Genomic DNA, 21231 nt, shown 5'->3' on the forward strand with positions numbered 1-21231 from the left:
TTCACGTAATTTCCATGTCATAATATGTAAATCAATCAAAATCTTTTAAATTTAAAAAGAGGTACATTTAAATATTTTGGATGGAAAAGAAGAAAAACTGCTTGTTTTAATTGTATTTTTGGCTTATCTCCTTAAAGATTTACTCAAATTTCAAGTGTAGACAATCGTTGGATGCATAATTTAATTATGCATCCAACGAGCATCTACACTTGAAATTCGAGTAAAACTATAAGGAGATAGCCAGAAATACCATTAAAAAAAATAGTTTTATTCTTTTCTCTCCAAAATACATTACTCTTATTTGATTATTTTAACTATTATTTTATTATTTTTCCTTAAAAGACTACTTTTAAACTGAAATTTCCTCCAATAAATATTTTGAAGAAAAATCGCTTCTTAATATTTATGTGAATTCAATTAAATCTATCACCATATAGATTAATCATAGAATATATTCAACAAATATAATCCTAAGACATACTTATAAATTGTGAAGCAATAAAACCCTCATTAACAAATGAAAATTAAAAATTAAATAATTATTTTAACTAATCAATTACATAAACCCAATAGAAAAATTACTTCTAATAAAAAATATAATAATAATAAAACCTTACTACAAAATAACACCACTTATTCATCCATAACCCAAATAAAACAATGCTACAATAATGTATCTTAAATAGTAACAACCTTTGATTTAAACAATTTGAAATGCTTTTTAGAGTTAGAAAACGTGTTCCCTGTAAAACAAAATCAACCCAATAAGATAATTTTTTAATTTAGCACTTTATAATAAAAAATAAAAAAAATCACAATTAAATAATTTAAAGAGAAAAAACATAGACGATTTCATGCTCCAAATTAATGATATTTTTAAAGTGTAAATACAATTTAAATAAATTGGTGTTATTGCTCAATATAGCTAAACATGTGCTCTATATAAATAGCTATTTTAAGTTTTATATTGAAAATCCAATATCTACATTGAAAATGTGAAAAATACATATTATTAAAATATATATATATATATATATAATTAATAAAATTTAATAATAATACATTTTTTAATAAATTTACATTAATTTGTTAATTTTTTATTAAAAAAAATATTATTTAAATAAAATTATTTTTCTCCATTTTTTAAATTTCTTTAAACTTTCAAACCATATATATATATAATTTATTGTATATTATAAATTTAAAAATATCGAAATATTTTTAGAATTAATGAATAATAATAATATTAAACAACACTTTTTAAAATTAAACAATAAAAATACAATTTGTTATCTTTCTATAAAGCTAATATTAATTTATAAACTAATATTAAAAGAAACATTATAAAAACATTATAAAAACATACCACACATAATGTTTTTATAAAAACATACAATATAAATATTTATTATTTTAAGGAAAACATTATAAAAACATACAATATATCATCTTTCCATATACTAACACACTATACTAACACATTGAATGTAATAAACATTTAAATATTACTACAATGATAATATTTTTTATTAATCAGGGTTCAGGAATGAAATCCTCTCCATACAAGGTCAATAATTGAAAGTGATATGATAAATGTTGACAATATTAACAGTATCTCTATATTCTTTGTATGGAATAACAATATTTTTTTTTATTTCTAAATTATTATAATAATGTTTAAAATGTATAATGGATATAAAATTATTATGTCACTGTTTGAGATATAGGATCCATGGTGTGGTATTAGTTTGCCCATACCTGCAAATTTTTTGTGTTATAACAAAGTTAACCTTAGTTTTTTATATGTAATTATGTCTGTGACTCCATTGCCCGATGACTTTTGTCACCTACTTTCTATTGTGTATGAGAGATTTGTAGAATTAAACATATTATGAACATTGGTTGGTTACAGTTTGTGCGTGGAATTATAAACGCAACCACGTTGGATCTTCTGAACTCCTAGCCAATCTAAGTGAAAATAGGGACATATCCACATCATAAACTCTCCAAAATCTCATAATTCTATAGGCTCTACAATGATGGACGTATCCTTCGAAAGTGGTGGGCCTTGTGGGAAATCTTCTAAATAGGGAAGGTTAATCCCATCACTAATCTACCATCAACACACACAAACAAACAGAAATACCCTGATAGAAAAGAAAAATGTTGGAGAATTTAAAGTTTTGTACAAAAAAAAATTGTTCATGCCTTTGATCTGTTAGACCTTGCCTAACCTCCCTTGTATTTTGTGCACACAAAGTAAGTATGTCATGGCTTTGAAAGTTCTCTTCAAGAACCAACTCCAACAATCTTAGCTAGAGCACTAGTTGTGAAGATAAATTGAAATCCAAAGTCATCTTTGGCATCCCAATATACTCATATTGTTTGTCCCCATTGGGGGTGGTATTAAGGTTAACAGTTTGATTTAGGAAACATGATTAACATGTCGATCATAGGAATGGCGCACAGGTTGGCGGAACTAGGATCAAGAGTTATGCTCTCCACCTATCATCGCTTGGCCCTTGCGTGGCACCCACATTGTACACAAGCCTCAGATCACCTACCCAGTATTGTCAGCTTAAATGCGGGCAGGTGGTCGCATATGGATCTGAGTATGAAATTCCTTTTGACACCAAGTTCCATCACTTAGCAGCTACAATGGGTAGGCTCTCTCATGGCAGATTGGTCGCGAGTGGGGGATATCTTGACACACAGGTTGTAGATCCCATTCATGAGTGTATGATTTTTGAATTTATTAGACTTGTTAAAGGGCATGCCCCGTTGTACACCTATCTTGCCATGGATTTCGCACACACTAATTATTTCACTCAATGGTTCTATCCTCTCACGTCTATGCCCTGTTATACATGCATGGGTAATCTCTCAAGGTGGCATCATTTCTATGTTTTTGGTTCTGCTGATGAAGGGTTCCATTTGTTGTGTTGCTCTTGGATGAGTAGGGTAGTCTCTTTTGGCCCTATGGGAGGTTTGTTTTCTTTTCATTCTCCCTCATATTCGTATTGTTGTTCACCAGCTAATCACTCAATGGTCGGGTACCTTCTCTATAGCTCTGTGACACAAGGGTCAATGTTTTATGTGCTCTTTATCCATAATGTGGTGTCAAGTCCTTCTTTCAAACTAGTGGTCGTGTTTCCCACCTCGTCGCCTCAAGTCTCTGATTTTGTCAGAATTTCTTTCAATTGTCTAATGTTGGTATGTCGATTTTGGTACCTTGGTGTCTTTTCCATTTGGTTTTGATATTGGCCATTGTTCACTTAATTTTACAGTAGCCCTAAAGTATTTGGCCTCACTTTCTCTCTGTCCCTCGAAAATTCTGGTTTTTTGAGAGTTAGGCCAACCTTTGTTTTCAAGTTCCGTGGATTCGTTTTTCCCCTACATTATAGAATTTTTTAGGTCTTAAATTGGTATCCTAAGGAATATTATAAAATAATAGTGAAATTAATAAAATAATATTATATTACATCGTCAAATTTTAGAGGAAAAAAGGAAAAATTATTTTTTCAACTCATAGTTTCAACTTATCTCCATGCGGTTTTTACTCAAATTTCAAGTGGGAGCACTCATTCGATGCGAAATTTAACTATTATAAGGAGTACCCATGTTGAATAATTTTGATAGACTTTGCTACACGAAAAATGAGAAATAAATGAAAAACGTGACCGTAATCGTGTTTTTCATGTATTTCTCATTTTTTGTGTAGCAGGGTCCATTGAAAGTACACAACATGGATACTCCTTGGATGAGAAATTAAATTCTACATCCAACTAGTGTTCCTGCTCAAAATTTGAGTAAAATCGTAGGGAGAAAAATTAAAAATATGAGTTGAAAAAGTAGCTTTTTTATTTTTTAATCTTTTTTACTTTTTTACTCCAAAAACGATGAATCATCCCCCATATTTGACATCATCATCTTGAATCCTAATGGTTTTTATAAAGTTGATTTTGGTTGTATGGTTTTATTTTGAGGCCCATTTTGACCTCAAAATTTCTCTAATGCCACACAGTTCACTCTTCCTTTTTCCCATTGTTAGTGATGTTTTCCTTGCTCATAGTTCCTACACACCCTTGACATTGTGTGTCCCTATCTATTTGCTATCAGCCACGTCTTTTTCTTCCACTTCCCTAGTTTATATGTAACCATGGCCCCTCTGTAGAGATTGCCTAATTGTCTTTGTGGATCACCAGGGTCATCTTCTTCTCGTCGGCGGCACTTTTTTGAATGGGAGTCGTTGGCCAACCACTTCGACTCAATTCCTCATGAAGTGAGGAAGGAAATTCTTCACCTAGAGGCAAAGGAGTTTGGAGACGGTATTTATTTTTTTGATTCTGAGATTGGAGGCAATCACCTCAAGTGGGTTCTTGATCCAAGGAAATTCTGGAAGCGAAGGCTTCACTTCCTTCATTCTATTTATTTGCATCGTCAGTTGGAAACACTGCTAAGTATGGTCATTCGTGACAAGCAAGTCGACAATTACAAATTGTTTTCAGTTCGGGAGGAAATCAAGAGAATTCTACAGGATATTCGCTACAATTTGGATGACATCATGGCCAAGCTAATTAGGGTGGAGTATTTTGTGGTATATAACTCAGACACTGACTTGAATGAGCAGCATGAGATTCATGTAGTTATTAATGCTCCTACTGGGATCTCTCCTCAAAAAAACTCTTCTTCCCTCTCTCTGGTCATCATTTCAGACTAGAAATCCACCAAGGGTATCACACTTGTCTCTATAGTTGGTTATCCTCTGTTTTTGTACTAAGTTTTTACAGTGGGTTGACAATTTTTACTGTGGATTGGTGGTATGCTATTGTGGAACACATTTTTTGTCCTTTTGTCTGGGTTTGTTTAGAGTAGAAAGAAGGAAACTTGATTATTAACATTTTTTTTGTACTTACCACCATGTTTTGCATAGCTCCATCATATCAATGTTCTTTTCCTTATACTGTAAAAGCCTCGAGGTAGTCTCAACATGGTATTTTTGGACCTCTGGTAGTAATGGTGTTTATGTGGTCACCTTTGATTGAAGAAATGGCCTCCAAGGGTGTTTTGTTTTTATGTGTCAAGAGTTATCATTGTAATATTTTTTATCATTAATGGAAAACTATTGACGCAGCTTACAAAAAAAAATTACTCTAATTGTTTGATTATTTGTATGACCAGGTTTGGCCTCTATCACATACACAAATTTGCAAGATGTGATTCTTGCGCTTAAATTTTCCTGCTAATTTGTATTCATTTTTGTGATTTTTATTTATGTTCGGAGCCATGACTATATGTTTCTTGAATAAGTTGTAGAAAGATGAGTTGTACAAAGAGCTTCAACGTTGTAAATGCTTCAACTAAAAGTGTGCGGCCACTGTAAGTGTTGTAGTTTGTGGCATCTTATTTTCTTAGTTTCTATTTGGTAACTATTCTACTATTTAATCTAGTATTCTTTGGTTCTATTTGGTAATTGGTAACTCTATTTTACTATGCAGAATATTGCATCATTGGAACGAGCCTTGATCTATTGTCATGAAAAACATGTGATACATTGGGACATCAAGCCAGAGAACTTGTTGGTTGGAATACAGGTATTTGTCTAGTATAGAACGAATTTAATATCCATATCGAATATGTTAGTAATGATATCTGACTCTGAAAATTACTCATCCGGGTGAACTCAAAATTGCAGATTTTGGATGGTTTGCGCACCAACCATGTGTGGAACCTTGGATTACTTACCTCCTGAAATGGGTATGTTCAAAATCCATGATTTTCATTTCACAATCTTACATAGTGTTCCTCTTTTAATCTATACACTATACATAATGAAGCTTCAGTTTTCCTTTTTCTGCAATGTGTCTATTCCAATGGAGAATGTTGTATCTTTGAAGATAGCTCTAGGTTGGGGAACTTTGTCAAAGCATCTAAGTGAGGGATTTAATTTAAATGGATGACAAATGATTCAAACCATTTACACTTGTACAATCCAAAAACTTTTAAGATTTTGAAAGTGTTGATTTTCACTACTAACAACATATAATCCTTCAGTTGACTATGATAGAGGAAGTACGAAGATATATGATAATTAAGCATTCATACTTAATACTTAATTTATCATATATAGTAGAAGAATGTAGAGAAGTTTCTACAACCAATTTTCAAGAGATGACAGAAGGCAACAATTAAATGATGTAGAGGTACTAATTTAAATAACATGTTAATTAGCTACTTTCATTGATGATTACAACTTTGCATTGGGTTGCCAGGGAATTTAATACTTAACTTAGCCTTACCCTAACTCTTATGTTACCTTGAACATGTCATGGAAAAACATAAATGAATACACCATAAAAACTCACATGAACATTGTTTTCACTCACTGCATTGTGGGTTTCAATTGGTCAAGGTTGCCCGAGAGAAGTGAAGTTAAAGTCATTTGTATCTAGAAGTCATTAGAGCCTAACCAAACCCTCCCCATTTCCAAGTGCTCATAAAAATATTTCCAACGGTATATGGAAGTCCAAAAATGGACTCCTCGAGTAGAAGATAAAGCATTTTGAAGATTACCTTGGAAAATCCCAGCTGATAGAGAAAAATGACTAAGTGTAGAAGACAAATCGCAATCAGAGGTCTGAGGCTGATCGCAATCGCAAATCAGGCTTGCTGGTGAGTAAGGAGCACTGGCAGAAGTATAAATAGTGATCCGTCAATCGCCGATATCGCATATCGGCAGTCGGCGGATCAGGGCTCAGTATTCATCGGTGATCGACGGGGTTTTAAGTCCCAAAACTACGCAGGGGGTCGATATTGCGATGCAGTGTTAAAGTTCCGGGGAAGGGCTGAAAATTTTAAAAAATGAAATGCTCGACAAAACCAAGGCAGGAAGCCCCTTTTCTCTCTCCTCCATGTGGCATCGGCGAGCAGCGATCAGCGGATCAACGGGGTTTCAACTTAAAAAGACCTACAAACCGTCGATATTGCAATAAAGCAGTGCATCGTCGGGGGGGGAGAAAACCGAATACAAAGGAAAGCATGAAAAAACAAGGCTTGGTGGGCCTCTTTCTCTCTCCTCCAAGGGGCCACGTGGCGGCCTCTGATTGGTCCACCAAGTTGACATGGCAGTTGACGTCAGCGATGACGTGGAAAGTATGGATGATAACACAGTGGATACGTGTCACTCGTTTTTGGCATTTTCAGGGGTCCAATGGGGCTTTTTCTAGGTGCCATGTAGCACCACTCACAAGGTGACACGTGGCAATGATGACATCATCAATGATGTCACCCATCACAATCGGCGATCGCATAACGTAAAGCTTTCTCTTCCGCTGAATCTCCTTCTCGGCTACAACTGCGATAAGAAAAAGGCCCCCTCGAATGTGATGTTCCATAGGCTATATTCCATAAAGATCTCGCGTCCAGACTGTCATTCGGCACTAAGGAAAAAGGTAAAGGGGTCTCCCTCTCCGTGGTTGTGATTACGATAATAAAGGAATAAGGACCCCGCGTAGATGTTGAGAGCCTTAGCGCTCAGAGGACTAAGCCCTTGGTTCCAGTCGCTGGTCATATGCGGAAAGTTACAAAAGGGGCTGAAAGAATAGGGGCTAAGGGGAAAATTAAAAGTGCCTACCTGTTTCGTCCATTTTTAGTGTTTAAGGGCTCGCGGCTGAGAGATTTGGTTGTCACACTTTAGCGAGGCACTGATAGTGCAGGACAAAGGGAAAAAGGGCGTGATGGGTTGGCAGTTAAGACAAACAGTGACTAGGAACCGACCAAGAGAGGATTAACCATGAATTAGTATGAACACACCAGGACCAAAGGCCAGCAAAGAAGAGTGGCATGAAGATATTTCCACAAACCATCATTTCAATTTCGATGGATTAATTATGTTTTTTTGTTTTGATCACTGTATTGTTATTCTGTTTTGCTTTCAAGAAAGGAATATCCTTGCTGTAATAGACACCCATCCATACAGAAAACTGTAACTTCAGCCTGAAAGATATTTTCAGTAACTGATTTTCTTTCCCTCCCTCTCATTATAAAAGGGAGGAAGAAACATTGAAGAAAGGTTCTGAATTCTAGGAAAAAATTGCATGTGCTTCTAAAGTTGTATGGATTCCAGATCTACATCTTTCTGAATATGAATGAAACAGTGGTGATTCCCATGTTCGAGTATTACAGTATGTTGTTTCTTTGTTAAACTTACATTATGTTTGCACTTCCTCTCTGATTTCAAGCAATTGTAGCTACCATAAATATCTCTTATATTCTTACAAATTCATTCATATTAACTAGTTAATACATATGCCTGTATGCAAGTTTGAGATTATATCTTTAAATATGTGCTTCCTAAAATCATAGCATTCACTCTTCCTACATCCACATGTCTATATTTAGCTCAGATAAGTCTAGAACTCCTGATATTTCAAGCTCTATGTGATGATCTAGTATTCTCCTTCTCTTCTTTCATTATTCTGTAAAATATAATTAAATTGTAAGTCCTTGATTACTCGGCCTCCACTAGTTTTGTACCTTATTCTCGTGAGTTGTATATGTGAAAGGATACCAGAAATATATGGCTTATGTCCTTGGAGGAAGGAACCAACCCATGTTGTTATATGTATAGTTGTATATTTGTAATTACTATGTGTAGAATATGCATATGATGCCTCCAGTTTCTTGAGGATCATATAAGACACACTGAATTTTGATGTGCCTAGGCATTGGTCTTGTAAGCAATACAAGGGTGTCTCTGGAAGAGACAACATATTTTGGCGTCGTTGTCGGGCAATGGATTAGAATATTTTTCCCTGGGTATGACAAAATTTTACATTTCCCCTGTTAGGTGAGCTAGGGAAGTGTGGGTTGAAGATCTCTTACCTTGGCGATTCCACTGATTAATTTTATGGTAAACATCCTAGCAACTCCATTGCCTAAATATTAATTGTAAACATTTTGGCAACTACATTTGTCAAGAAATGGAAGAGACGATGGAAGAGAAGGTTAGCTTAATAAAGAACTCCTTATATAGACTGATGAAACTAGAGTTAGAAAACAGAAGCCTTCGATGACAGTATTCCTCTTTCTCTGACAAAGAACAAGAAGCCAAGACACATGAAGAAGAGGAGGATGAGCTTGATGTAATGCTAAATGATGATGAGATGGATGATTGTTGCAAGAAGTTCTCTAATTTCATGATGGCTCGGTTGCACAAGAGAAGTGCTCTTCGGTTATCTAGAAAGACATCAATGGGACACGACCAAAACGAAGGCACTTCCTCCGAGGAGCCTCCCAGGCCAACTGACAAGGGAAAGGGACTTCTAGAATCAAATTTCCTTAAGCCCAAAGTCCTCAAAGAAGAGAAGTCACCCTCCCCTTCCTGGCCCATCTATGAAGAAGGAAAAGAGCCAAGTAGTGTTTGTGGCTACCATGGCCAAGAGGATATTGGCCAGCAGGCTGCACATGAAAAGGAGGCAACTGCAGATTTTCTTTGTCAATACCATGACCCTGTGGCTGAGTACATGGGAATATTCTTTGATCAGCAATAGAGGTTATTTCAAGAGCATGTATCAGGTTCCTTGTTTGAAAATTTTTCATGGTGCATGCTCATTTTAATTTTAATTTTTCATCGGTATGAAGGCAAGTGGTCTAGTACTCTGATGCGGGCCTGGCTCTATTGGATATTTGAACATACTTAGCTGAATTAAGTATTGTGCATAAGTAGGATTGTACATAAATAATCTCATCAGTTAAGCATTTACTTTTCTGTTGTTAGAGTTTTTATTTTCTACATGTAGATGGATAAAGAAAGGTCCCATAGAGATTTTGTTGATTATAAAGTACATATATTACTGACTCCATGCCCAATGGTGAAGGATGCTGGTCTGCAGGTTCTCAGCACCTTGCCAGCAAGGCACTGTCCCCAGTAGGAGCCAATGTTGTCACTCACTACTTTTTCAGTCACCAGTGGCTTCAGAAGCCAAATAGCAGTGATTTCAGAGTCAAACCAAACCCTCTCCAATGTGTAGTGAACGGAAAGAGATTTCTGGTGGTATATAGAAGTCCAAAAAAGGGTTCATGTATCAAAAGTTAGGCCCTGTTGAAGAATCCCTTTAGAAAGCTAAACCCAAAAAAATGGCTAAGTGTTGAAGAAAAATCGCAATTAGGACTTGGGACAATTCGTCGCAATCACATATCGGCGTCGGTGGGTCCGGGTGCATCCCATATATCTCATTTTCGCATATCGGCGGGGTCCCGAGTCTAGGCAGAATAGATTATCGGCGTTGAACGCTGATATTATGGTCCTACAACCCCGCATTATCACATTTCAGTCGGGAGGTGTATTTATCGCAATCGGTGGGTCAAGGCCCAACACTTATCAGCGATTGTGATGGTTTAAGTCCCAAAACAGGAAAGGGGGTCGATTTGCGATATAGCACTAAAGTTCCGGAAAGGGGCCAATTCCAATTTACAAAGGAAAAGGCTGCCAAACCAAGGGTCAGGCCACTCTTTCTCTCTCCTCCACATGGTGAAATCCCGCATTATCGCATATCGGCAAGGTTTGAGTCCCGAAACAGTGAAGGGGGGCCAATATTGCGATATGGACCAAAATCGCCGAGGAGGGCCGATTTTTAAATACAAAGGAAAAGCATGCAAAACCAAGGCTCGGTTGACCTCTTTCTCTCTCCTCCAGGGGGCCACGTGGCGGATTCTGATTGGTCCTCATAGTTGATGTGGAGGATGATGTCAGCAATGACGTGGCAAGTATGGATGATGATGTGGCAGTGGACACATGTCACTCGTTTTTGGTGTTTTTATGGGTCCAATGGGGTTGTTTATGGGTGCCACGTGGCACCACTCACAGTGTGACACATGGCAGTGATGACGTCAGCAATGACGTCAATAGGTTATCGGCGATCAGCGGTTCCTGGTTTTGGGCTTATCGGCGATTGTGATGCGATAAGGAAGGGCCCTGGATGCGATATTTCATAAGCTGCAATTTACAAAGATTTTGGGTCTAGGAAATCGGCCGATGAGGGACTTATGCATTATAAAGAAAAAGGCCCCCGCACTACAAGTCAAGGAGTTAAGCACCTTTAAGATGAGCCCCCGATATCTGCCTGTGGCCCTATGAGGAAATTCATAAAAGGGGTTGTAATAAAGGGGGCCTAAGAGTTAATTAAACACCCGCCTATTCGACTGTTTTAAATGAATTGAAATCCCGCGTCGTGATGCACTGATAGCGTTGTTGTAGAGATTAAATGGGCAGATGGGTCGGCAGCGGTGATATTAAATAAGGCATGGCGCGACTACGGATCGGTATGGGGAGGATTAAAGAAGTCTTAATGGCACAGCATGGTGCTCCACTCCATAACTTCTCCACTGAACAGCTCACTCAGGCAATTAAGGCAAAATGGGCAAAAATGGGTCGAGCACCAGTGAACCACCTCAATGGCATTGAGAAGCATGATGAAAATAGGGACGTGGCTATATCAGGGGATTCCACTAAAACAGCAAGGGGACACCTCCTCCTTCCCCTTTCCGTTTTATTTCTCTGTGCATTTATCTCTGTTTATTTCCAAGAAAGGGATTCGATCCCGATTGTAATCTTTTTGGGGAAACAGAGCCTAACACTAACCGAGACAGCTAGTCTAGCATGACAACTGGGGCTCAGGCTCAGATATTTTGTAGACTGTAATTCCAGCTCCCCCTCCTCTTATAAATAGAGGGAAGCAATATTATACAGAGGTTCCATAATTTCTCACCTGAGGGGTCTGAACTCTATGATACCAATTTGGCTCATAACTCTGTAAGTGAATGATTGTTATTTGAGATAGTATTTCTTTACCCATGTAGATCTATCAGACTATCACAGAAATGGTGGTGATTCCTCCTTCTTAGCATTACAGTATGTTTTTCCTTCTGTTAATTCCATTATGTTTCATATTCCTCTCTGCATTGATGCTACAATAGCTGCTAGAAATTATTTCATGCTTCCTTACAGATCCATGTGTGTTGATTTATTAATGCATAATGCATGTATGAAGGGATGAAGTATATCTTTAAACTGCTCTATAAGAATCATAGCACCCATCTTCTCTCCAGTCCATTACTTCTGCTTGTAACTCAAACAAGTGTAGAATTTCCCATTGCTTGCAGCTCTATGTGTTCAATATAGAGTTCTGGATGTGTTGGGCTCTATATGATGAGTTATGATTTCTCCTAATCCTCTCTCATTTACTCAACAAAGCCTATTAAGTTGTAATCCCCTTTGAACTAATCGTCATTCGTTGTCGTATGTGATACTTTTTGGAACTGTGTGTGTGAGGGAATACCTAAAATACATAGCTCATACCGTTGGAGGAATGAACCAGTCCCTCCTATTTCCTTTTATTTTCTATTTTTTACGTGACAATTAGAGTGTTGCAACCCCCTCACATATAACCTTACAAGCACTCCTCTATTTAAGATGTCCTACGCACTGGTCTAAAATCAACCCATAGGTTGTCTCTAGGGATATTTCTTGTCTCCTGCTGCACTTGTGTTGCAGGTGCAAGATTTAGCCACAACTTCTTTCTGGCGTTGTTCTCGGGGAACTTATTGAATGGTTTTTCCCCCAGGATACGACAAATTGAACACCCTTCGTGTAGGTGAGAGAAGTTTGTTCTGATTGCATTCATATCACCTTGGCGAATCCACACCCCCCTCATTATCATTCATAACCCTGGCTTTTAAAAGGCCTCATACTCGTTTAGATACATCCCAAAAGAAAGCCCTGTTTGTATCTAATCCAGAAAAGTTAATTTCCAAGAAAGTCGGGAAAGAGAAAACTCCCCCTGCTTGTACTACCATCTCATCATCCTTTGCCATCTCTGCCTCCAATTCTCAGCCCACTGTTGCTCACTACTCAAGACTTACTCCTAAGGCCCTGACATACCCTACTTCTCCTCCAACCATTATGGTCTTGACCCCAGTTCCTCAAGAAAATTTTAATCCCCCTCCACCAATCCAGATGGCTCTCCCAGGATTTTTGCTAAATAAGTATGCACCTCTTAATTTACCTCAGCCTCTGAGTGCAATTCCCCAGAACCACCTAAAGCAGCTGCCTAGGTTCAATGGGGAAGATGATAACACAGCAAAGAGTCACATTGAAGCCTTCAGTTCTTTTGCTCACATCCTAGATGTGGATCAACTGGATGTGGTCATGAGACTTTTTGTACAAAGTCTCGAGGGAGAAGCCAGAAAATGGTTCAAAGATCTACCCAATGCCTCCATCACTACCTAGGAAGAGTTGGAAAATGCTTTCACCCAAAAATGGGGAGAAAAGAGGGATCATGAGTACCTCCTCACTGAGTTTAATGCCCTAAGAAAAAAGCCAAAGGAGGATACTTTAGAATTTATCAAAATATTCAATAAGCAGTAAAATAACCTACCTGCTAACATAAAACCTCCTCCAATTGTGGCTCGTGTGGTTTTCCTGGGAGATTTTGAGTCCGATGTTGGTTTTTCCCTGAGAGAAAGAAAGTCTCTCACTCTAGACCAACTTCAGACCGATTCTCTTGAAGTGGAAGCCAATATGGTCTCGGCAGGAAAGTCAAAGGTAAAGCAAGAAACTACTAAACCAAAAAGATGGAAAGAAGAGGCATCCTCCTCTGGTAAAGATAAAGAATCATCAGACCCGAAGTGGGACGAGCTAGAGAAACTCATCAGGGGTTTAACACAAAAGGTTGTAAAGCTTGAAATTGAGAATAAGAACCTTTCTAGACAGAACGCTCAAGTCAACAATCGGAGCTATAACCCTCAATATAGAAGGCCTCCACTGCAACTACTTCCAAGGGAAATAAAAGAACAGCTTGATCAGATCCCTCATCCTTTATACTTGGAAGATGGTCCCGATGAAAAATCATCGGATACACAAGAGATGCATCGAAATATGTATTATGCTTTTACCGAAGAAGAATATGAGAATATGGCTCACCGGGAGGCTAGCCATGATAGAGAAGGAACAATAGAAGAGGAAGATATGGATTATTATTGCAAACAGTTTTTAGAGTTCATGCAAGCACAACCACAATGTAAGTATGATCTAAGATCTTCAAAGAATAGGACTAGAGAACTAGAACAACAAAGGGAAGTTGCTCCCCAAGTTTTTCCCCCAATACTGAATAAAGGGAAGGGTAAGCTAATTCCAGACCCTTCCAAGATAAAAGTCTCCTCTAATGAGGAAAGAACTAGTTCAGAGGGACATATAGAAAAAGAGACACCTATTTTGTCGAAAACTTCCAGTGTCAAGGAAGAAGGAACAGAGCCAGGAGGTACAGAAAAGGTCCAACTTGCATTCAATCTCCAAAAGGAGCTTGAGAAGGTAAAAATTCTTGTTCCCCTGACTGAGCTTCTAAAGCAACCTATTTATAAATCTCAGGCCTCTCGATTTATGCGTCCCTCTATCTCAGCACCATCCCATGATAGTTTAAACCTCCGAGAGGAAATGCAAACGGTCGTTTTTGGGCCGCATGTGGAAGAGTTGGATCCTTCTACTACGCCTTTTTATGTGACTTTGGTGATCCATGACCTTTTTCTACATAATTTCATGTTGGATTCAAGAGCTTCCCACAACCTCATGCCATTATCAATTATGGAACCGCTAGGTTTAGAGATCACCAGACCATACAAAGACTTGTACTCCTTTGACTCCAAGAGAGTCAAGTGCTTAGGCATGATAAAGGATCTAGTGGTAAACTTGGCTCAAATCCCGGTGAAAAGTGTGGTAATGGATATAGTGGTGGTTGATATACCTCCTCGTTTTGGAATGCTCTTATCCAGATCTTGGGGTTCCAAGGTGGGTGGCTCTATTAAGCTACATCCAACTTATGCAACCATTCCCACTTTCGGAGGTGAACAAATAAGGTTGTAAAGAGAATCTCGGTTTGTGAAAACCGTGACCCCAACTAAAGGGTCAGAAAACTCCCCAGTACATGGGAAAGATAGTGACATATCTTGCCTATTCTTAGAAGAAGCATCAGTGCACCTAAAAAGGCAGTTGAAATACCAACATTTAAATGAAAATGAAGTATGGAAATTGTACTTCGATGGAGCAAACTCAAAAGAGGGAAATGGAGTTAGAATATTGTTGGTATCCCTGGAAGGAAGCATGATACCCCTCTCATTCAAGCTTGAATTTGAGGCGACCAACAATGTAGCAGAGTATGAGGCATTTCTCCTGGGGTTACAAACAGCAAAAAAGATGAATATCGAATGCCTAGCAGTCTATGGAGATTCTGAATTGGTCATAAGGCAGATCAGAAATCAATGCCAGGCCAAACACCCCAGGCTGAGGACGTACCGAAATGAAGTGTGGGACTTAATCGACAATTTCTTCCTAGCCTTTAACATCCAGTTTTTTCCCAGGGAAGAAAAAAGGATGGCTGACTCTCTTGTGGTAGCTGCAAGCACTTTCAAGCCCCCACAGAATCCACTCCTCAGATATGAGATAGAAGTCAGACACAGGCCTTCAATACCTGATAATTTCAAACACTTGCAGGTATTTGAAGATGACGAGCATGTCAAAAGATTCATAGAATTCGTTGGGGAGTCTTCCCACTCCACCGTCGATCAAGAAGAAGAAGAAGCAGAACAAAAAGCAACTTTGTGGAAAGACACAGTGGCTGGGCAAAAAAGATTGCAACTAAAAGGGAACACCATCCCTCGTGGACTTGTTCCACTTGAAAGACTTTTCAATAAAGATGACATAGCGTCCAAAAAAATGACCCTAGAGAAGGATGAGAAAGTAGAGGACTGCAACATTGAATCAAAGGAGGAACCCCAGATGATCAGGTTGTCCAAAGAAATCCCCTTGCAATACAGACAAAGGTATTTAGATCTATTCAAAACTTACAAAGATGTATTTGCTTGGTCTTATAATGATTTGAAATCGTTTGATACAAATATTATTCAGCATAAAATTCCTTTGAAGGGTGGGATAAAGCCATGCAAACAGAAACTCAAACAAATAAACCCACTCTTACTCCCCTCCATTGAAAAGGAGTTAAGGAAGTTGTTGCAGGCCAAGATCATAGTCCCTCTAAGATACTCTGAGTGGGTAGCTAATCTAGTCCCTGTTCGTAAAAAGAGCGGAGAGATAAGGCTATGCGTGGACTTCCGGAATTTAAACAGGGCATCTCTAAAAGATAACTACCCTCTTCCCAAGATGGATAATATATTACAGAAGGTAGTAGGTGCAGCTAGGATGTCCATGATGGATGAATTCTTAGGATATAACCAAGTGGCGGTCCACCCCGAAGACCAGAAAAAAGACTACTTTCACCACCTCGTGGGGAACCTTCATGCACGCATGCATGTCATTCGGGTTGATAAATGCAGTGGCCACATTTCAGAGAGAAATGGACATATATTTCATGGGCGAGCAAGATAAATTTGTGGTAGTCTACTTAGACGACATCACAGTCTTTTCTAAGACTGATGAAGAGCATATCCTCCATTTAAAACTCACTTTCAAGAAGTGCAGAACATATGGCCTCTCTCCGAATCCGAAGAAATATCAGTTCACCCTGAGTGAGGGGAAGTTTCTTGGACACATAGTAGCACATGAAGGAGTAAAGATTGATCATGAACGAGTCAAAGCCATCAGCCTTATTCCCCTACCCAGAAACAAGAAAGAAGTCCAAGCCTTTTTGAGGGGGATAAATTTCTTAAGGCGATTCATACCCAACTATGTTGAGATAGTTAAAGGTATCACAGATATGCTCAAGAAGGAGAACGAAGTTAATTGGAGCTCTATCCCCTGTAATTCTTTCACAAGGATCAAAGAACCTTTGGCTGATGCCCCAGTGCTAGTCATCCCCAATTATTCAGTGCCCTTCCACATATTTTCTTTCACCTCTCCACATACCATTGTTGTTGTGTTGATACAAAAAAATAAAGAAGGTTACGAGCAGCCCATTTCCTTTTTCATCCAAGTCCTAAGGGATGTTGAGCTAAAGTATGATATACTGGAGAAACAGGCTTATGCACTAGTCAAGGCATCGAATCCATTCCATATGTGTATGTACTGCAATCCGAAATCACAACGTTTGTCCCAACGACTGTAGTCAAAGACATTTTGGTGCAGGGAGACAGCGAAGGAAAGAGGGGTAGATGGATAGCTAAAATATAGGAATATGAGCCGGAAATCAAGCCTACCAAGCTCATCAAAGGCCAGGGGTTGGCCAAGATTTTGTCTAAATCCAACTGCCAAGCTCTAGGGATAAGCCTGATCATAGAGGAGGGTAGTCCAAAAGATGAACAGAGTAGAATTAAAATGGATGAACAGAACATCTATGCCAAGTATGAGGGATAGCCCAAGTATAAGAACATTGTTCATTACCTCTTGTTTCTAAGATGCCCGATGGGACTGGATAGATCAAAATACCAGAGTCTGAGATTACATGCATAGAAATACATTATATCCAACAAACTGCTCTATTGGAAGGACCCAATGGGGGTATTACTGTTGTGCTTGGTTAAGGAGGAAACCCGTGAAGTGATTGAGGATTTCATGGGGGAGTTTGTGAAGGACACTACAGTTGGAAGGAAACAACACACAAAATCCTCAAGGCAGGATTTTATTGGCCCATGCTCTTTGGAGATGTTTATTCTAAGGTCGGGTCATGCCAAAAATGTCAGTTGTTTGCTGAAAGACAAAATTTTGCTCCTCTCCCCATGATTCCTGTGCATATAAAGTAGCCCTTTAGACAGTGAGGATTGGACTTCATCGTAGAAATCAACCCACCTTCTAGTGGCCAACACAAATGGATTTTAATAGCCACTGACTATTTCACCAAGTGGGTAGAGCCTATCCCAACTAGGAATGTTACTGAATCAATGGTGATAAAATTCATGGAGGAGAACATATTGTCCCGCTTTGGGTATCCTTTTAAAATCATCATTGATAATGCACAGGTCTTCAAATCTTCCAAGTTCACCAACTTCTAACACAAATTCAACATCATTTTTGGACACTCCACCACATACTACCCTCAAAGGAATGGCTTGGCTAAGTCTTCTAATAAAATTGTGGTGAGAGTTCTAAAGAAGACTATCAATGAAAATAAAAGGAACTGGGACCCTCAACTAAAGTTTGCTTTGTGGGCTAACCATGTAACACCCAAAATATCCACTGGGAAATCTCCTTTTGAGATAGTATATGGAAAGGTTGTTGTCTTCCCTATCCAATTAGCAATGCTAGTAGCTAAGTTGTTGCAAGAAGTCAAGGAAGAGCCTAGCGCCTTGACTAGAAGAATAAATCAGTTGGTGGAGCTTCACGAGAACAGAGAGCAGGTGGGGACCAAACTGTTAAACTACCAACAAAGGATGAAATCTCTATTTGACAAGAAGGCTAAGGACAGACCTCTTCAGCAAGGAGATTTAGTTCTCAGGTGGGATGTCAGACGAGAAGACAAAGGAAAACATGGGAAGTTTGATCCACTATGGTTCGACCCCTTCAGGATTGTAGAAGAAAGGGGAAATAACACTTACATGCTCGAAAACTTGGATGGTGAACTACTGGAACTGCCTGTAAATGGTCAGTTCCTAAAATTTTATTTTCAAAATTAGAGATATCTGTCTCATGCTCATTGTAAATATCCAGTGTGTGCGTTAAAATTGTTATTTGAATTTTTCATTTTATTTTTCAGAAAATTCCTTTTCACATAATTATATTTTGTTTAAGAATAAATCCACGCCCAATGGAAGGAAAGGCTATTGATTTGCAGGTCCTCAACACCTTGCTAGCAAGGCACTATCCCCAGTTGGAGCCAATGTTGTCACTCACTGCATTGTGGATTTCAATTGTTCAAGGTTGCCCGAGAGCAGTGAAATTAATGCCATTTGTATCTAGAAGTCATCAGAGCTTAACCAAACCCTCCCCATTGCCAAGTGCTCAGAAAAATATTTCCAACAGTATATGGAAGTCCAAAAATGGACTCCTAGAGTAGAAGATAAAGAATTTGGAAGATTACTTTAGAAAAGCCTAGCCGATAGAGAAAAATGACTAAGTGTAGAAGACAAATTGCAATCGGAGATTTCAGGTTCATCACAATCGCAAATCAGGCTTGTTGGCAGGTAAGGATCACTAGCGGAAGTATAAATAGTGATCTGTCGATCGTCGATGTTGCATATCGACAGTCAGTGGATCAGGGCTCAGTATTCATCGGCGATCGGCGGGGTTTTAAGTTCCAAAACTCCGCAGGGGATCAATATTGCGATGCAATGTTAAAGTTTCGAGGAAGGGATGAAAAAGTTAACAAAGGAAATGCTTGAAAAAACCAAGGCGGGCAGCCCCTTTTTTCTCTCCTCCATGTGGCATCGGCGATCGATGATCGGCAGATCAACGGGGTTTCAACTTAAAAAGACCTACAAACTGCTGATATTACAATAAAGCGGTGCATCGCCGAGGGGCTGAGAAAACCGAATACAAAGGAAAGCATGAAAAAAAGGGGCTTGGCGGGCCTCTTTCTCTCTCCTCCATGGCACCACGTGGCAGCCTCTGATTGGTCCACTGAGCTGACATGGCAATTGATGTCAATGATGACATGGCAAGTACAGATGATGACATGGCGGTGGACATGTGTCACTCGTTTTTTGCATCTTCAGGGGTCCAATGGGGTTGTTTTCGGGTGACACATGGCAGTGATGATGTCAGCAATGACATCACCCAATGCAATCGGCGATCACGTAATGTAAAGCTTTCTCTTCCGCTGAATCTCCTTCCCGGTTGTGATTGCAATAAGAAAAAGGCCCCCTCAGATGCGATGTTTCATAGGCTATATTCCATAAAGATCTCGTGTTCGGACTGTCGGCCCGTCCTAAGGAAAACGTTAAATGGGTCTCCCTCTCCGTGGTTGCAATTGCAATAAAAAGGGAATAAGGCCCCCATGCAGTTGTTGAGAGCCTTAACGCTCAGAGGACTAAGCCCTTGGTTCCAGCCCCCAGTCATATGCAGAAAGTTACAAAAGGGGCTGAAAGCATAGGGCTAAGGGGAAAATTAAAAGTGCCTGCCTGTTTCATCCATTTTTAGTGTTTAAAGGCCCACGGCTGAGAGATTTGGATGTCACACTTAAGCGAGGCACCGATAGTGCAAGACAGAGAGAAAAAGGGCATGATGGGTTGGCAGTTAAGGCAGACAGTGACCAGGAACCGGCCAAGAGAGGATTAACCATGACTTAGCAGGAACACGCCAGGACCAAAGGCCAGCAAAGAAGAGTGGCATGAATATATTTCCAGAAACCATCATTTCAGTTTCGATGGATTAATTTTGTTTTATTGTTTTGATCATTGTATTGTTATTCTGTTTTGCTTTCAAGAAAGGAAACTACCTGCTATAATAGTTAGAGGATTCACGCTGAGACACCCATCCATACAGACAGTTGTAACTTCAGCTTGAAAGATATTTTCTTTAACTGATTTTCTTTCCCTCCCTCTCATTATAAAAGGGAGGAAGAAACATTGAAGAAAGGTTCTGAATTCTAGGAAAAAACTGCATGTGCTTCTGAAGTTGTATGGATTCCAGATCTACATCTTTCTGAATATGAATGAAACAGTGGTGATTCCCATGTTCAAGTATTACAATATGTTGTTTCTTTGTTAAACTTCCATTATGTTTACACTTCCTCTCTGATTTCAAGCAATTATAGCTGCCAGAAATATCTCTTATATTCTTACAGATTCATTGGTGTTAACTAGTTAATACATATGCCTATATGCAAGTCTGAGATTATATCTTTAAATGTGTGCTTCCTGAAATCATAGCATTCACTCTTCTTACATCCACTTGTCTATCTTTAGCTCAGATAAGTATAGAACTCTTGATGTTTCAAGCTCTATGTGATGAGCTAGTATTCTCCTTCTCTTCTTTCATTATTCTACAAAATCTGATTAAACTGTAAGTCCTTGATTACTCGGCCTCCACTAGTTTTTACCTTATTCTTGTGAGTTGTATATGTGAAAGGATACCATAAATACATGGCTTATATCCTTGGATGAAGGAACCAACCCATGTTGTTATATGTATAGTTGTATAGTTGTATATTTGTAATTACTATGTGTAGAAGATGCATATGATGCCTTCGATTTCTTGAGGATCATATAAGACACACTGAATTTAGATGTGCCTAGGCACTAATCTTGTAAGCAATCCAAGGTTGTCTCTAGGAGAGACAACAAACACAATTA

General features: G+C 38.6%; 1 pseudogene; it reads left to right on the plus strand.

Moving 5' to 3' along the window:
* The first annotated feature begins 4462 nt into the window (after positions 1 to 4462).
* Positions 4463 to 21231, plus strand: part of LOC149196617 (serine/threonine-protein kinase Aurora-2-like) — a 34241-nt pseudogene continuing 17472 nt past the window's right edge.

Source organism: Pinus tabuliformis, chromosome 2_2 (genome assembly GCF_031772625.1).
Source record: "Pinus tabuliformis cultivar Carrire ecotype Pingquan chromosome 2_2, CPIR1, whole genome shotgun sequence".
In the NCBI taxonomy this organism is placed as follows: Eukaryota; Viridiplantae; Streptophyta; class Pinopsida; order Pinales; family Pinaceae; genus Pinus; species Pinus tabuliformis.